The sequence below is a fragment of the Lactuca virosa genome, chromosome 1, assembly GCF_052849685.1.
Source record: "Lactuca virosa cultivar CGN04683 chromosome 1, Lactuca_virosa_CGN04683_v6, whole genome shotgun sequence".
Lineage (NCBI taxonomy): Eukaryota > Viridiplantae > Streptophyta > Magnoliopsida > Asterales > Asteraceae > Lactuca > Lactuca virosa.
The window spans coordinates 13,542,404-13,562,036 of NC_136426.1; positions in this window are offsets into that span (position 1 = coordinate 13,542,404).

Sequence of the window (19,633 nt, forward strand, 5' to 3'; positions counted from 1 at the left end):
ATATTCATTATAATGTTCTTAAACTCAACCCTAACTTCATTTACTTTCAAGATTTTCAAAATTTCACTATTATTTTCCTGTCACATCACATATTTTTGCTGAACACCTACTAGGCTATATATATTATAGTTTAAAATGAAAATTATATGAGAGGAAGATAAATGTGAAATTTATAAAAATCTTAAAAGTAAATCAAGAAAGAAGTTGAATTATAAGAACAATAAACAATTACAATGTATTTATATGATACAAAATGACGTAATATGGTGAGTTTGAGTACCTAAGCTTATATACCCTTAAGGTATATTCATTTTTCTCATATATATATATATATATATATATATATATATATATATATATATATGTGTGTGTGTGTGTGTGTGTGTGTGTGTGTGTGTGGTAAAAGTGAATATACCCTTAAGGGTATATAAGCTTAGGTACCCAAACTCACTATACTACGTCGTTTTGTATCATATGTACAATGTAATTGTCTAATGTTCTTATAATTCAACTTCTAAATTGATTTACTTCCAAGAGTTTTATAAATTTCACATTTATCTTCCTCTTACATAATTTTCATATTCAACTATAATACATATAGTCTAGTAGGTAGTCGGCAAAAAGATGTGATGTAGAGGAAAATAATAGTGAAATTTTGAAAATCTTGAAAGTAAATCAATTTAGGGTTGAAGTTTAAGAACATTATAATGAATACATAAAACAAAACGACGCATTTTCGTGAGTTTGGGTACCTAAGCTTACATACCATTAAGGGTATATTCACTTTTCCCTCTATATATATATATATATATATATATATATATATATATATATATATATATATATATATATATATATATATATATATATATATATATATAGGTAGGTTCAAATGTTTCTAGCAACTATTGTGTTCCTAAATGCACCAATAAGAATTCAAGAAATAATAAATAATTAAATAAATCATTTAAGGGTATTTTGGACCTTTTGTACTTTTAATTAAGGGATCATTTAATTGAATTCTTACAATTAAGGAAATAAAATAAATATATTTGACCTAGTCTCTTTCTTATATCCTCTCTTATATTTCCTACGCTTCTTCCTTTTCACCTACAGGTAGATCGACAAAAGGACTCAAGTGAGCCGGAGATGTAGCCTATTTTGTGACATTCACGTCACATGCCTTCCTATTCTCTCTGTTGCTACTCGTTATCATTGTTATCGATCTAAGGAGGCTGAATATGGAGGATTTTCAGCCGAAGAATGCTAGGGTTTATCAATCATCGATTTTCAGTTGGCGACTGCATTTAGGGTTTATCAATCATCGATTTTCACCATCGTCATCACCGATCTCCATCTTTAGCCTCCTGTCACCATTGCCAACCGCCTTATCATCAGATCCAAACTTAATTGATGTTGGTGATCTTTTTTATTAGCGATTCAATGTATAAGAAAACCTAACTGGGGTTGAATACAATCATACACGCACAACATGTAATTAATGAATCTCGTTCATATTTTTTTATGAAGAAAGATTAAATCAGAAGGTTTCTTCTATTTCAATTTATGAATGTAACTGGGGTTGATGTGTTTTAGTGTTTTTTTTAATTTAGTGACCGATATTATAGTTTTGATTGGTGTTTTCTTTAACTTAGCCGAATTTGATATTTTTTAGTGTTTCTTAAGTGTTTTTTAATGTTTTCTAGTGTTTTTTTCTCATGTAATATCATTATGACAGAATATGATATCAAGAACACATGTTTTATGTAATACTTATATTCTCTCAGAATGGACAAGTTCATTCTCATAATGTTTATGATTAACAAATCAATGCTTACCATTTAGCTTGTTTTATGGTAATGGCTAGCAAGTGTTTGTTGAAATGCTAAAAAAATCAAAGAATCTAACCATGTGGTATGCATTCTGTTAGAATTTCTAGAAACACATGTTAATTTTATATTTACATTCTCGTAGAATGAACAGATTTTTGTATTATGATATGGAAAAGAAAGCAATCATGGCGAACAATAGTGTAATCTAACATAATGTATTTTATGTATAAACATTCTAAAGCATAGACTGCATAAATTCATTATGGCAGAATGACTTTAAGAATGTATGTGAACAACAAGTATATTTGTTTAACTGGTAATCTGCTAGAATAAATTAAAAGTCTTTAATGTCTAACACATTCTATTAGAATTTATAGTTTTATTCTTTTAGAACATACTAAAAGTTTTAATATTTTAAAGTTGATTATGTTTTCTTTGTGGATATAGATTTTGAAGAGTTTGTCATTGATGTGGAAAAAGAAGAAAACAAGGAGAACGAGAGTATTCTAGCATAATGTATTCTGTCGGAATGTATAAAGTGTTTTTGTTAGATTTTGATGTTTTTATTTTTATTTTTTAACCATTCTTAGTTTTAATCTTTAAGAATAAATGTAATTCTTAAACCATTATTAATCATTTTTTTTCAGAATGAATGTAATAATTGTTTAGTCTTTATGACATCCTCATTTTCACGGCCAGAAAAGACCGATTTGTTTATGCTTTATTTTCAAATCAGAGTAATTTTTTAAAGAAAAGTGTTGCGGAACTTGTTCCCAGAAAAACATGATAAATAAGTTATCAAAGCATTTATGAAGAAATGTATTTTATTCATTTTAAAACTTTGGGATGTCATCGTTAATACATAAACATTAGCATAAACAGAACTTGCATTCATTTACACTAGTGATCTACATCTCTTTAATCTCTCGGTGTAGTGTAGCTTTATATCGACATGTGTGATACAAATAAACTGAGTGGGTCAGGTTGGGAAACCTGGTGAGTACATAGGGTTTTCAACCCACATTAATATAGTTATTATGTTTAAACATCAAACAATCAACCTAATTACCCATCCCCATTATCTTCTTTACTCTTAAGGATCTACCCTAAGAATCATTTATCATTCACTTTTTCATTCCTAAGGATTCTCCTAAGGAATAGGCACGAAGTCCATCTTTGCCTATGGCGCAGCGGGCAATGTTATCTATTAGGAGCAGCTGTTAATATTATCATTAAGGCAAAGCTGCCAGGATTATGACGTTCTCTATTAGGCGCAGCTGCCGATATTATCCTTTTGTGCAGCTGCTAGGATGTTTAGAGTACCTCGTAGTTCGAAAACATCTACAGGTTGTGGCGCAGCTACCAATATTCATCTATATCATCATTCATCCCTCATCATTTATCTATCAATGTTCTACCCAACATATTTCTAGATATATAATACATATATAGTTGTAGATCTAAAGACAAAGTTCAGATCTGAAAACAAAATACATCTACGGTCTAGATCTAAAGAAAATGTTCAGATCTGAAAACAAGATACATCTACAGTCTAGATCTGAAGAAAATGTTCAGATCTGAAAACAAGATACATCTACAGTCTAGATCTGAAGAAAATGTTTAGATCTGAAACAAAATACATATACGGTTTAGATCTGAAAATAAAGAAGTTTAAATCTTGCATCTAGCACAGATCTCAAGTAAATATGCATACATAGCACATAATTTATATAAAATACTTCATACCTATGTGTAAGATGAAAGTAACTATGCACTCACTTGATAAGGTGGTGATTCGGACAACGCTTTGCTTCTTAAAATAATCTCCTTCGACGAAACCGGGAGGTTTGCTTGAAAACCGGGCTCTACGGGGGCAGAGTTTCTGAACGGAAAAACTCTTTTTCTTGGAGCCTTCGGGCGCTCCGGGGATTTCTTGAAGTGCTAGGGAGGTTTCCTAGGCTTTGGGGTGGTTTAGGGTGGCTAGAAAGAGAGTAGAGAGAGAAAGAAAGTGGGAAAATTGTGAAAAATAAGGGCTGCGCCTCGCACCCTTATATAGGCGCGAGGCCTCGCAAGTATGTGGGGCATACCCTCGGTCTACGCTGCGCGTAAGGGCATGTGTCGCAATTCGGATGGAGCTTCGTGGAGTGCTTCGGACAGCAGAAGAAGTCAGACCGTGGAGCGTTCGGTCTTCGTACGTGAGGCGTACTCCGATACGCTTGGTGTCCGAGGATACGATGGGCATACCCCTCGCACCCAGCTCGCAATTTTCCATCCCGACTTCAAAAATTCAAAACTTTCGCATAGGAGCTCCGTTTTCGACGTTATTTATATCCACGCGTAGGCGGGACCGTACTCTACAACTTTCGTTTAGACTCCGTCGGCTAATTTTGATGCTATTTTTAAAGTTATATTTTTAACAGGCCGGGACAATAGAGTCTGTTAAAAACTCATAACTTCTTCATCCGACGTCCGTTTTCGTCTGTGTTTTTTACCGTTGAACTACTATTAAAGAGGCCTTCGATTCTCGTTTAGGTTGTGTCAGCCAAAAATGAGTCGATCTATCATTCGAACTCCGGGTTGCATATTGTCAATCCGAACATTGGAAAAATCATAACTTCCTCATACGAAGTCAGATTTTGGCGTTCTTTTTATGCATGTTCTCGGTTTAGCGAACACTAAGACTTTCGTTTAGATCGCTAAGGATAAAAAGCACTTTATCGTAAACTCACTTTTTACGTCGCGCAGTGTCGTGCCGGTTCTGTCGCGAAACTTTGACAGGTCATAACTTCTTCGTTATAACTCGGATTTCAGCATTCTTTATATCTCCGGAATCCTTGTCACGACCACTACAACTTTCTTCATAGATATCAGATTTATCTAACATTTTATTTTTGACGCTTATTTTCATTCTTAATTTATTATATCATCATAATTAAGTATAAAGCACATAAATTCACATAATTCACATAATACTAGAATAATTCATCTTTATTACTTTAAAATAGGTTAAAATGGTTGACCTAGACTATTATATCATCATTAATGCTTAGCCCAGAAACATAGGCGTTACAATTCTCCCCCCCCCCCCTTAGGATGATTTCGCCCCCGGAATCATGCATCAGCAAACAAGTGCGGATAACGACTCATTCAAATGTTTCCATAGCACAAGCACTAAGTCGACCATCTTGCGTTGCAACTTCTTCTTCTTACGGTCAACAATCTCCTCCGGCTCTTCTATTAGCCTCTTATATTCATCCATCCTTAATTCTGAAATTGGAATTAGGTTGGGAACTTCTCCCGTGAACTTCCTCAAATAACACACATGGAAGGTGTTATGAATACCATCTAGTTCTTCCGGTAGTTCTAGCTATTAAGCTTGGTTCCCAATCCTCTGAAGAACTTTGAACGGTCCAATGAATCTTGGACTCAACTTTCCTCTTTTCCCGAATCTTATAAGTACCTTCCATGATGAGACTTTAAGCAAAACCGAATCTCCAACTTCGAATGTCATCGGTCGTCTTTTCTTGTCAGCATAGCTCTTTTGACGATCCTGAGCTGCTAACATCCTTTCTCTAATCACCTTTAGCTTTTCAGCATTCTGATAGACTATCTCGGGGCCCATAAACTGTTTTTCTCCAGCTTCAAGCCAATAATACAACGTACGACACTTCTTTCCGTACAAGGCTTGATAAGGTACCATCTTGATGCTTGAATGGAAACTATTATTGTAGGAAAACTCTACCAGAGGTAAATGTTCATCCCAGTTACCTTGGAACTCTAGGGTACATGCTCTTAGAATATCCTCCAACGTTTGAATCGTTCTTTCTCTCTGACCATCGGTCTGTGGATGATAAGTTGTACTTAAACACAACTTCGTACCCAATTCCTCTTGTAGACTCCTCCAAAACCTTGACGTGAAACTACTATCACGATCTGATACAATCGTTAAAGGAACACCGTGAAGTCTTACCACTTCCTTCACGTAAGCATTTGCAAGCTTATCCATAGACCATCTTTCATTGGCTGCTATGAAGTGTGCACTCTTAGTGAACCGATCAACGACCACCCAAATCATGTCGTGACCGTCCTTCAGGGCATTTTAGTGACAAAATCCATGGTGATGTATTCCCATTTACCCATGGGTACAGGTAAAGGTTCTAAACTCCCATATGGTTTCTGATGTTGTGCCTTAACTCTTGCATAGGTTACACACTCGGCCACATACTTTGCAACATCGAGCTTCATCGTCGGCCACCAGTACTAGGGTTTCAGATCCCTATACATTTTAGTGCTGGCAGGATGAATCGAGTACATGGTCTTGTAAGTTTCTTCCATCAGAAGATCTCTTACTTCGCCCATCTTGGAATACCTTCAATACTCGATTATTTGTACCGAACACCAACGTTTTTCCTAAGTGTTCTTCCTTTTAGTCATTCTCCTCTAAAGCTTCCTCCCGAGCTTTCTTGATGCTTTCCACTATCATTGTGACAACCTCTATTGATTGTTTTGATTATCTTTCACTTAAATCTTCTGGCTTAAGTCAGGTGCTACATCGAACTTGGTTCTCTGAACCACGTAACATACTTATCCTAGTCGGACTCAATTTCATACGACCACTAGGGTCGGATTAACAATCATCTTTTTAGTCATTACCGAAACGATGGTAACGACAGACATGAACAGAGCGGAATCATTTACTAGCTTCTTGGTAACCTTGTGACCTTCCCTGATCCAAGTGTGAGTCATGTGATTCTGGTAGTATAAGCATCTACTACCTTTCACACCTACTCATACTCGTCCCAAGTATTGTCTCACAGTTCTCCAAGGCGGCATTCAAGAATTTCACACAATCATTTAACATATCAGAAGATAAAATCAAGGTCTTATATTATCTCTTGAAACGATTACATAGATGTTCAAGTTCACCCTAGACTATGCCTCTTATATTAGGCTACATCACATGATCCTATTTATACTGATACTCTATAGATCCTTCCTCTTAATTCCTTGCATCGTCACCTGCTTCATCAAGGATCATCTAGAATGCTCTTGACTTTGGCTTTGGTGGTGCATTTGGCTTTGTAGCTCCTTCCCTCTTTGGGTCGTCTTGCTTGTAGTACCCTTCTTCATTACATCCATAACACACCCTTTTGTTGAATGTACACTCATTGGTTTAATGCCCATACTTCCCACACTTGAAACATGTCAACTCTCCGCCATATTTTCCAGAGTGTTTCTTCTTTCACTTATCGAACCATCTTACTTCACCTTTTCCTCCTTCGAACTTCTTCGAACCAGACTTCGGGAATTTTCTCTTCTCGTTGGACCTTGAGGATCCATCGATGTAACGCCCCGTTCCTGGTATGCATTTAAAACATTATTTTTCTTCTTATTTTAGAAGCTACTCGACGAGTCAGTGGCCCTAACTCGTCGAGTAGCAGCGGGTCAGCACGTGGAGTTGGCGTGGCGACTCGATGAGTCCATTTTCTAGACTCGGCGAGTCTGCCAGTCTGGACGAAGCCCTAATTTTTAGGGAGTGTACCCTATTTAAACCCCATTATAGCCCCTAGCCAGCCTCCTTCACCTCTCAGAGACTTATTCCCGAAACCCTAGCCTCCTTGAAGTGTGTGTGAGTGATTTTTGCCCTTGTGAAGGAATCTTGGTGCATTGTTGAGAAAGAAGAAGAAAGAGAAGGTAGAAGAACTCAAGGAAGAAGAAATAGATCCAGATTATAATCCTCTTTGGCTATCCTTTCTGGTAATAAAGCTTTCATCTTGATTATTGTATTGCTAGATCTAGTTTGCCCCCAAATTGATGGTTTTGAGCTCAAAAACCCCAAATCCCTAGTGATGAAGCTTTGTAATCAAGCCATATCTAAGATCTAGCCTCTCTTGAGTTCCAGGAGCTCAAGAAGGCCACCTTTTGGCAGCCATGGCCTTGTTCTAGACAAGTAACCCCCATTATAGCCAAGTTTGAGTGTTATTGCTTCATTGCATCATAGATACACATAAAGTTAGCAACTTTACATGTTCAGATTGTCCCAGAAACCTAGATCTATGAATTGGATGCACTGAAACTGATTAGAATCGACTGAATAGAATCTGCATGCAAAGGACTCGGCGAGTCGTTCTTCGGACTCGGCGAGTCAGGGCGCAAGTCTTAGATTCCCTGTCCAGTAGAAGAGAGTCTGTTTAGCGAGTGGAGTAAAGACTCAGTGAGTTAAGAGTTGGATCAGAGGGTAGAGGGACTCGGCGAGTCTACGACCTGACTCGGCGAGTCCAAGACAATCTTCTTCCCACAAGAACAGACTCGACGAGTTGTTCATACAACTCGGCGAGTCATAGACTGGACGTGTTCATATGATGAAGGAGGACTCGACGAGTTGTTCATACAACTCGGCGGGTCAGATAAAGGTTGAATCGATGTTATTATAGAAGGAGAACGCGTTGAGTCTTCGCTAAACTCGACGAGTAGAGTCGGGAAAGGGAGTAGAAGGAAAGATAGGGAATCGACGAGTTGGCGGCCCAACTCGGCGAGTCAGGTCAACGGATTGTTGACTTGACCAGGAGGTAAAATAGTCATTTTACCCTAAGATTAGTTATCAGTGTCTGATTAAGTGTCTTTTGGGAATTGTAGCCGGGGAATTACCGGAGCAGCAGTCAGACAGTTCCCGAGCAGCATTTCAGCTGCCAGCCTTTCGAGGTGAGTTTTCCTTTCAGTAGGAACGGGTCTACGACCACAATGTCGGCCCGTTAGTTAGCAGTAGTTCCGGACTACAGTCCGATGCAGTAGTTCAGTATGCTTGGTGTCTTTGTGATACAGGCATGGTATGTGTTATGTGTTCCAGACTATGGTCCGATGCAGTATGCAATATATGTGTTCATATTATATGCTATGATTATGTTATGCTATGTTTAGTCAATTCTGGACTTCGGTCCGATGCACTGGGCAAGGCTCTAGTCAGTTCCGAACTTCGGTTCGATGCAGTTTTGGACTTCGGTCTGATGCAGTGTGCAAGGCCCTAGTTAGTTCCGAACTTCGGTCCGATGCAGTGGGCAAGGCCCTAGTTAGTCCCGGACTTCGATCCGATGCAGTGGGCAAGGCCTAGTATGTGCTTTATATGTTATTGTATGGTATGTGGTAGTTTGGGGGAGCTCTCTAAGCTTCGTTCTTACAGTTTCAGTTTTGGTTTCAGGTACTTCAGCTAGCAAAGGGAAGGACTCGGGATGATGGCATGGCACACACCACAGTTTTAGCCTGGGAGTTAGACTCTGATATTTTGATATGATCTTGACGCGAGTTCCGATTTGATAAATTTATTATGACATTTTGAGATACATGATTCATGGTTTTTAACTTCTAATATTTGATATTATGGTTTAGTAAAGTTTCCAAACAAAAAAAAAATTTGGGTTGTATTTTTGGGATGTTACAATCGATCTTATTTTTCTCACAAACTTCAGTTCCCTCCAGACCCCTTTCTCTTAACTGGGTCTCACACCCCAAAACCAGAATGGCGGAAACGTTCTGGGGTGGAGGACGTCATGTGTAGCATCACAACCAATGAATAATAGCAATCATAGCAACACAACCATTACATTGAATACTTAAATAAAAATGTTTACATCAGTTTGAAACTTTATCTGAAACTTTGTTTGAATTACATTCAATAGCTTTGTATAGTATAAACTTAAAACTCTTATTGCTCCAGTTCCACGAAAATCCAGCAAGTACCTGTCTACTGATTTCCTGAGAATACAAGTAGTTTGAAAGAGTATCAGCATAAAGCTGGTGAGTTCATAAGTGGTGGTTTGTAGTGAAAATCGTTGATGAGCTCGTAAAATATTTGTATTGTTCCAAGAAAATCCGATATTTTCTTTAGTGAGAAAGTAGTGTTTTCAATTCTGTATAAAACCGTGAATGTTTGTCACTGAAAACTGTAGTGATATGCGAAGTTATTACTTCATGTGACTAGCTAATGCTAATCATGATGTAATAGTATTTCGTGCGTGAAACCATTGTATGCTTGTTTCTGTTTGAAAACCTTGAAAGTTCTCCAGTTGTAGTGTGTATTAGTTCTATTTAATGTAAATAAAACTGTTGAAGAGTGTTAAGTTGTAAACTAAAGGTGATTTATACATATTGTGAGTCGTATAACCATGCTTGATATGACTAGAGACCTTTCCAACGTTCTTCAGGCGTCGAGTTAAATGACATTTGTCACCCTACGCATGCCTGCCCAACTGTAGCTAGCAGTTCGGGTGTGGGATTGTCAGTCCCGAATAGATATATTCACAAATCTCATGCTCTCCCTCCAGGAGACTCTGGTTATACTATGATAGGATTTATCCCCGTACACCTAAGGGTACAGTAGTGAAGTAGCGCCTCACAGTATCGTACAATCTAGTTTACATGTAGTGTAGTAGTGTTCTACCATAGTGAAAATCCGTATGTATATCATATGTAGTGATAATTACAGTTATGAAAAGCCATGATAAAGTAGTGATGTAACTGCAAACTGTTTCTGTCTTAGCGCATATGTTTAGTAGTGAAAGTTTTTGTACTTGTTATGTTTAGAAAAATCCCAAACTATACCGATTATAGTTTGCATGTTTAGTGAATAGCGTGTCCGGAAAACTATGCAATTTTAGTGAAAACGTCCCTTATGCTCAACACAGTACAAAAGGGTTAAAGTATGAGGTTTGCATGAGTTTTTGAAAACATTTATGTTTAGCTTGTATTCCCCCCTGAAAACATTGAAAATATGGAAAATGTAGGGGTATGAACTTACAGTTGTTGCGTGAAAACGTTGACTGAAAATGAAGATCCTCGAGTTGCTGCACGTGACACTTAACGGAATCCTATTATCAAATCAATACATATATATATATATATATATATATATATATATATATATATATATATATATATATATCTAAATTAGCGATCTCGTTAGATAACGTGATAGAGGAACACTTGTATTCGGTGTTTCTCGATGTTTCCCGAAGTTTGAAGGTGTTTTTAGGTGTTTACGGTCAAGTTTCTTAGAGAGAGAAGGAGAGAGTTTTTCGGCCAGAAGTGTTCAAATGAAGGTGGAGGTCTCGTATTTATAGGGGTTTTGTGGTCGGTGGTGGAGTCCACTCTTTACTGGTCGTAAACGGGTTTACGGCCGTAATCGAGTTTACGGCCGTAAACGAGTTTACGGTCGTAACGCTACTTAGGCCGGAATTGTTTGGTTTTCGAGATATTCGGGTTTCCGCGCGACTTTTGGTTCTGACTCGTAAATAATTTAATTATATATAACTAGATCATTTTCTAAACCAAGAAGTTTGACGGAAAAGTTAATGAATTCGAAATTTTATTAACGGAAATCACGTAGTGGAAACGGACAAAGTTTCGGGTTGTCACATTATCCCCCCGTTAGAAGGAATTTCGTCCCGAAATTCGAACATGGAATACAATTCATGGATTAGGAAAGAGATGCGGATACTTCTGTTTCATCTGATCTTCGCGCTCCCAAGTGAACTCGGGTCCCCGCCTGGCATTCCAGCGAACCTTCACTATCGGGATGCGACTTTGTTTCGTTCGTTTGATCTCTCTGTCCATGATTTCGTTCGGTTCTTCCACAAAGTTGAGGTTCTCATTGATTTCAATCTTGCCGAGAGGAATCACAAGGGTCTCATCGGACAGACACTTCTTTAGGTTCGATACGTGGAAGACAGGATGGATGTTGCTGAGCTCCCACGGTAAATGGATTTTGTATGCTACGGGACCGATCCTAGCAAGGATCTCAAATGGTCCAATGTACCTTGGGTTTAGCTTTCCACGCATTCCAAAGCGTATCATGCCTTTCCAGGGTGAGACCTTCAGAAGGACGCGGTCACCAACCTGGAACTCCAAGGGTTTTCGTCTCTTATCGGCGTAGCTCTTTTGTCTATCTCGTGAGGCTTTCAGTCGTTCCCGGATTTGTACAATCTTCTCAGTCGTCACTCGGATAATTTCAGGACCAGTGAGAGTACTGTCAGGGACTTGACCCCTGGCTAGCTGTGTGTCGCCCACCTCAGTCCAACACAGAGGGGATCTGCACTTACGGCCATAGAGGGCTTCAAACGGCGCAGCCTTGATGCTGGTATGGTAGCTGTTGTTGTAGGAAAATTCAACCAAAGGAAGATGAGTGTCCCAGGATGTGCCGAAATCGATGACGCAGGCTCTCAACATGTCTTCCAATGTCTGAATTGTTCTCTCACTATGTCCATCAGTCTGCGGATGATAAGCCGTGCTCATATCCAACTTAGTTCCAAGAGCCTTCTGTAGTGACTGCCAGAACCTCGAGGTAAACCTGCTATATCGATCGGAGATAATGGATGCAGGTACACCATGAAGGCGAACTACTTCTCGAAGGTATATTCGGGTGAGTCTCTCCATCTTGAAGTTTTCTTTGATTGGTAGGAAGTGGGCGGATTTTGTCAACCGATCGACTATTACCCAAATGGCGTCGTGCCCACTCGGAGATCTGGGTAACTTGGTGATAAAATCCATGGTTATCCTTTCCCACTTCCACTCAGGTATTTCCGGCTGCTGAAGTAAACCTGAGGGCTTTTGATATTCTACTTTTACCTTGGCACAAGTCAGGCACTTGCCCACGAAAGTAGCAATTTCTGCTTTCACGTTTGGCCACCAATAGAGTTGTTTGAGATCCAGATACATCTTATCCGAACCTGGGTGAACGGAGTATTTAGTATTGTGAGCCTCATTCATGACAACCTCTCTGTAACCACCGAACTTTGGGGTCCAGATTTGGTCCATGAAATAATACACTCCGTTTCCCTTGAGCTCCAAGTTCTTGCTTATTCTTCGCAGTGACTCATTTGCCACGTTCTCTGCTTTCAAAGCTTCCACCTGAGCCTCTCTAATTTGCGCGGATAAATGGGAATGGATGCTCATTGTTAGTGCCTTCACCTTACGTCCTGAATACTCCTTTCGACTGAGGGCATCTGCTACCACATTGGCCTTGCCGGGATGATAGCGAATTTCGCACTCGTAGTCACTGAGTAGCTCTACCCATCGCCGTTGTCTCATGTTTAACTCCTTTTGATCAAAAATATGTTGCAAGCTCTTATGGTCGGTGAAGATAGTGCACTTGGTTCCATAGAGATAGTGTCTCCAGATCTTTAACGCAAAGACCACTGCTCCCAACTCCAAATCATGAGTCGTGTAATTGACTTCGTGTGTTTTCAACTGCCTCGAGGCATAGGCCATGACCTTTCCCCTCTGCATGAGCACACACCCTAGGCCCTGACTGGATGCATCACAATAGACTACGAAGTCTTCCGTTCCTTCGGGCAGGGACAAGATAGGTGCGCTGCATAGGGCCTGTTTCAAGGTTTGAAACGCAGTGTCTTGTTTAACTCCCCAACTAAAGGTTACACCCTTTTGTGTCAGGGTAGTTAAAGGATTTGCAATTTTGGAGAAATTCTGAATAAACCGGCGATAATAGCCCGCGAGACCCAAGAATTGCCGGACTTCTGTGGGTGTCTTTGGTGCAGACCAATTCTCTATCGCTTTGATCTTGGAAGGGTCCACGTGTATTCCTTCCTTGCTAATCACGTGTCCAAGGAAATTTACCTTCCTGATCCAGAATTCGCACTTCGAGAATTTCGCGTATAGCTTTTCTGCCCTTAATGTTTCCAACACCTGCCTTAAGTGTTGTTTATGATCATTCTCACTCCGCGAATAGACAAGTATATCGTCGATGAACACAATCACGAACTTGTCTAAGAAAGGGCGACACACCCGATTCATCACTGCCGGTGCGTTGGTTAGAACAAAGGGCATTACTACAAACTCGTAGTGTCTGTAGCGAGTTCGGAATGCTGTTTTGGGCACATCATTCTCATGAACCCGCAACTGATGGTATCCTGATCTTAGATCTATCTTCGAAAAGTAGCTGGCTCCCTAAAGTTGGTCGAAGAGATCGTCGATTCTGGGTAAGGGATATCGGTTCTTGATGGTAAGCTTGTTCAGCTCTCGGTAGTCGATGCACATCCGGAATGATCTGTCTTTTTTCTTCACGAATAAGATCGGAGCTCCCCAGGATGAGGAACTCGGCCTTATGAATCCTTTGTTGATCAGCTCATTGAGCTGGCTAGATAATTCCTGCATTTCCGCTGGCGCTAAACGGTAAGGAGATTTAGCTACAGGAGTAGCTCCGGGGATCAAGTCGATACGAAACTCGACTTGGCGCTCGGGAGGGATTCCTGGGAGATCTTCGGGGAAAACGTCAGGAAAGTTACAGACTTCGGGGATGCTCTCGAGGTCTCTAACTTTTTGCGTTTCATTGACAACATGAGCTAGGAATGCATGGCACTCCTTCCGCAGATACTTATGAGCTTTGATGCACGAAATGATACGAAGGTTCGAGCTAGGCTTATCTTCGTGAATCATGAGGGTTTCGCCAGAGGTAAGATTGAGACGGATAGCCTTCTCGAAGCAAAGAATATTAGCACGATTGGAGCTTAACCAGTCCTTGCCGATAATGACGTCGAAACTCTTGATGGACACAGGCATAAGGTCGATGGGAAACGAATAATTGTCTAGAGTAAGAGTACAGCCTATGAATATGTCATTAGTACTCTCCTTCTTTCCGTTAGCCATCTCGACGGTAAATGTTTCGGTTAGAGGTTGGGATTTACATTTGATTAGATGTTTGAATGTATGACTAACAAAACTCCTCTCCGCACCAGAATCGAAGAGAATGCATGCATAAGAGTTGTCAAGGAGGAACGTACCCGTAACAACGGTAGGATCAGCAACTGCTTCCTCCTGGCCCATCACCAGAACTCTCCCTGTATTGCCACCAGTTGTTGCCTTGGGGCAGTTTCTCCTGAAGTGCATAGCCTCTCCACATCCATAACAAGTTTGACCAGCGCCCGCTCCCGGAGCCTGGTTGGTTGGTTGAGCCGGTGTCTTGCAGTATCGAACTGTGTGTCCTTTCTTTCCACAGCTGTTGCAACTCAACTCACGGCAGGGTCCGTGATGATGGAAGTTACACTTGTTGCACAGGGGTAGTTTGCCAGCATAACCACCGGTAGGAGATTGGGTGGTTGGAACAACAGTGCGAGCAGTAGCAGGAGCAGTAACAGCATGAACTGCCACTGTTTGTTGTTTCTTGGAGGGCTCCTGCGAAGACTGATCCTTTCGTTTGTTACCAAACTTCTTCTTCTTCCCACCGCTTTCCTTTTGTGGATCGGAAACAGCTGCCACCTCATCCAGATCGATTCCATGATCGATCAGAGTCTGTGCCAGATCCTTGGCGCTTTCAAATGTAATCGGTCTAGCAGCCAAGACATTCCCTTTTGTTGGTTGTGTCAGTCCCCAGATGTACCTTTCAATTTTCTTGTTTTCCGGGGTGACCATTCCCGGACAGAGGAGAGCCAGATCACAGAATCTAGCGGTGTAGGCAGCGATGTCGGAACCCCTCATCTTCAAGTTCCAGAGTTCGTGCTCCAACTTTTGCACTTCGCCCCTCGGGCAGTACTCCGCGAGCATGAGCTCCTTCAGTCTTTCCCAACCCATGGCATTAGCCACTGGTAGGGTTAGGGTTTTGACTCGACCATTCCACCAGGTCAAAGCTCTGTCGGTGAAGGTGCAGGCGGCGAACTTCACCTTGTTTGCTTCAGAACAGACGTAAATTTCGAAGATGGATTCGATCTTCTCGAACCATCGAGTCAGGGCGATGACATCTCCATCTCCGTCGATGGGTTCGAACCATCGAGTCAGGACGCAAATTTCGAAGATGGATTCGAACTTCACCTTGTTTGCTTCAGAACCATCGCAAGTTTTGTAACTCTTCTCGAACCATGCTAGTTGTAGGCATCATGCTTTGGATAATTTTTATTGCATGTATAACTAGAGAAAACTTAGATCCAAAGCATTAGGGTTGTATGTGCACCATAGGGATGTTAGAGTACATAAAACCTAACAGTGGTATCAGAGATATGGGTGTTTTCTGTTATATAGATTCATTGGTTAATTGTTCAAAGTTGAAAAAATTGGAAAAATGCTGTCTAACTGCTGGACTCGACGAGTCCCATGAGTGGACTCGACGAGTTGGATCATATGGAGATGAACTCGACGAGTCCATAGCCTGACTCGACGAGTTGGGCAGTCTGTTGACAGACTTTTCGAGTTTTTGGCCAGTTTTTGGATTAGGATCATTACCACAAACTGTTTTGACTTATAAAAAACATTTTTATGATAAGGTAATGATTATCCTCATCCAATTAAAAGATGATTGTCAAAATTTCAAGATTATTGTTAGTTTATATGATAAGCTAAATTATTTGAATTGTCTTGCTATATGAACTTGATTAGGTCAAATTGGTAAAAGATAAAATTATGATTATTTTATTAGTTTAAAATTTGATCTAAATGTTTTGAAGAGTTACAAAACTTGTCATCAAGTTTTGGAACTCAAAAGTTTTTTTAAGGAGTTACAAAACTTGTCATCAAGTTTGGAATCCAAAAGTTTTTCAAGAGTTACAAAACATGCCCTCAAGTTTTGGAACTTAAAAAGCCTCTTTTATGAAACATTAACTCTAGTAATTGAAAGGTTTCAAAAGGTGCAACTTTTGGGTTCATAACTTAAAAATTAATTAAATAGTTTTTAACTTTGAATTTTTATATTTAGAACCTTGATGTTTTTGAATAGTTCAATTACACTCTTATGGATTTTATTAAGTTAATTAAATGTTTAATTAAGAGAGTATTACTAAATCCATAATCACATGGTTTAAGATTAATTAAATTAAGAGCATAATTTATTAATAGATTAAACCACCTAGTATTTTAAAAGTTTAAAATACACCCTTATACTATATAAAACTAAAAGTTTAATATATTATATATGTATAAGTAAAAGGTCGGTCTTACCATTAGTAGGCCTCATTCACGAAGCTGATCTATAAGGGGTGTTTAAGGAAATTGCCTATAAAATGGCGATTGAATGGGTATCCACTCTTACCCACCGCACTCTTGACTAGTGGAGGGTCGTTAGCCGAACGGGTAGGATAGGACACAAACTCTCATTAAAAGTATAATGAATTACCAAGTAACTAAATACTTTTATAAATCCCCAAATCTTAGTTACTTATGAAAAATGTGAATTTGGAGCTAATCCATGAAATTGCACTTTGCACCTTGTCAAGTCGTTAGTGGAGCGTGTGTGGTTAACCGGCACACTAATTTGGACTAGTAAGGGTGGCAAAGGGTAGCTCGTAGTTTTTCATAGATCAGTGGAGCGTGTGTGGTTAACCGGAACATTGATTAGGTGATAAATGACTTCGAGAGTACCAAGCTAATTTGCATGGTTATTCACATCTTGTTTGTGATCCTCGGTATCCCAATCACAAACTTGAAGGGCATAATCGAGATTAAACATGTCATTGAAAAGTTCAATGAATCTCAAAGAATCTAGGAATTTCAATTCATTTAAAACCTAATATTCATTTTCATTTTTCATGGTGGAAATTGGTAAATCATCATTTACCTACCTTTAAATATTTTACAATTGGATTACCTGATCCCTCTTCCGAATTGTAGAATATTGTGTTGGGTCCTAGCTTTAATATTTCATTTTGGGTGTTATATTAAGGACTTAAATCAACTAACTTGAATTTCTCCCTGGTAGATGTCTAGTTCTGACAACTATGGTTTTCCCGAATCTTTTGGAAAAAGCTTTCCTTATGAAGATGATGTTCCACGATTGGATCGTGGAAATGAAAATCATACTTCACTTCCTCCACCTCCTCCAATAATTCTCCCTAACCCACAAGTTCAAAGACTTGAAAAGTTCAAGGTCACTCAAGTCCTATTGGCAAGCAAACACGAAGATGGAAAGTCTGTATTTGCTCACATCTTGGAGATGAAGTTGCATATTGACAGGCTGAGAATGTTGGGTGTCGAAGTCTCCAGGAAGCTGGCTGTTGACTTGGTTCTTCAATCACTTCCTAGGTCATATATCGGGTTCATTAAGGACTACTATATGACAGACCACGACGTGACCCTTATCGATCTTACTTATTTGCTAATTGCTGATGAATCAGAAATGTTTTGGCGCACTGGTAAAGCAAATTTGGTTGGAAGATCTACTTCCCAAACTTCCATGGACATTGACAATGGAACCACTAGAAGTCCAGAAAAGAGTTCTCTTCCCAAATGGTAAAGATAAAGGCTAAGTCTGAGATTGTCCCGTGTGCCATTCCAAAAGAATCTGTTTGCTTCTACTGCCAAGAGAAGGGACATTGGTTGCGAAGCTGCCTTATTTAACTGAAGGATCACAAGGATGGTAAAGTCAAAGTGTTTGACTCTGCTTCAGGTAAGTCCACTATCTAACTATATTAAGTTCCTATTTGAAGATTTTTAATACATGATGTGATGAGATTACATTTTGATGTTTTGTAGGATCGAAGAAGAGAAAGGAAGCTTAAAGAAAGAGCATGCTGAGTCTGATCGCGAAGAGATGGATTTCGATCGCATGATTCGATGATCAGAGTTTTGAGCTACTGCTTAGGAGGTATGATAGATTGCTTAGGAATATTTAGAGACATAGTTTTCACATGTACTTGCATTGTAAGGACAATTTTTCCGCATTTTTAATAAATAAAGAAATTTTTTATTTTATCTAGATTTTATATTTCCTTGCAATGACATTTGTGAAAATTGATGTTTGTATGTTTCTATTTTTAGCAATATGGATTTGATTCTTTCGTTTGTGGTAGTGTCTAAATTTACCAAATAAGGAAAAATTCTCATCACCCAAGTTTCAATTGGACAGAAACTTGGAATTATGCAACTTTTATTGTATGATGAATGAGAACTTTCATCTTTGGGAAATTAAGACTAATTCCTCGTTCACATGTATATGTGAGTCAAGTGAAGGACTAGGGGATCTAGCACTTTGTTGTGCACTGGTCAGGTCCACCACAAAGATCGATAAGACTATTCGTCATGATTTACTAAAAGTTTAGTAAATATGCTTATGTTTACAAATTTAAGTGTAATTCTGAAACATTGAAACAGTTTCAATGTATAGCAGAACGAATAAGAAGAATCAAATCAGGCAGAAAGATAAAAGTTTCTCCAATCTGAAAGGAAATGAGAGTACTTTAGTATCGTGTTTTATGATCATCTTAATGATTATGAAAAGCATATCGCAATTGATCCTCTAAGGACACCTTAGTGCACTTGTATGCCTAAGAAGAGGAATCGGGAATTGTTGCAATGGTTAAATCAATTAAGGTGAGTCATACTTCGTTCCAAAATCAAGTCTTAGAGTCATACTCCAAGATTGCAGCTTGAGTGACATATCTTAAGAAGGTTAATAACACATCATGAAATATGGGATAGAAATGTTTTCTGATTCTTGCATATTTCAAATTGGTAGTTGTGATGTCTTGGATAAGACAAAGACCAACTAAGACCAATTATATGAAGTGTCATTCTTGATAAGAATCAGCACTAACTATTGAATATTTGTTTGTCAAGGAATGTTTCTTGACAGAGAATCGTGTATGTCAAGAGGTCAATGGGTGTCTTAAAGACCTTGAAAAGCTTCAAGAACTAATCAAGAATAAACCTATCGTTTATCACTACCACACGACTTGAGGTTCGTAACCTATCGTGCTGACATATTCTTGTTTTTGTCCCCATTCCAGTTAAAGTTGACTATCCATGTGAGTTCTATGAGTTCTCAATTGTTTGCATAAGGCAAAGCACCTTGATCAGTGAAGGTTCATTGATCA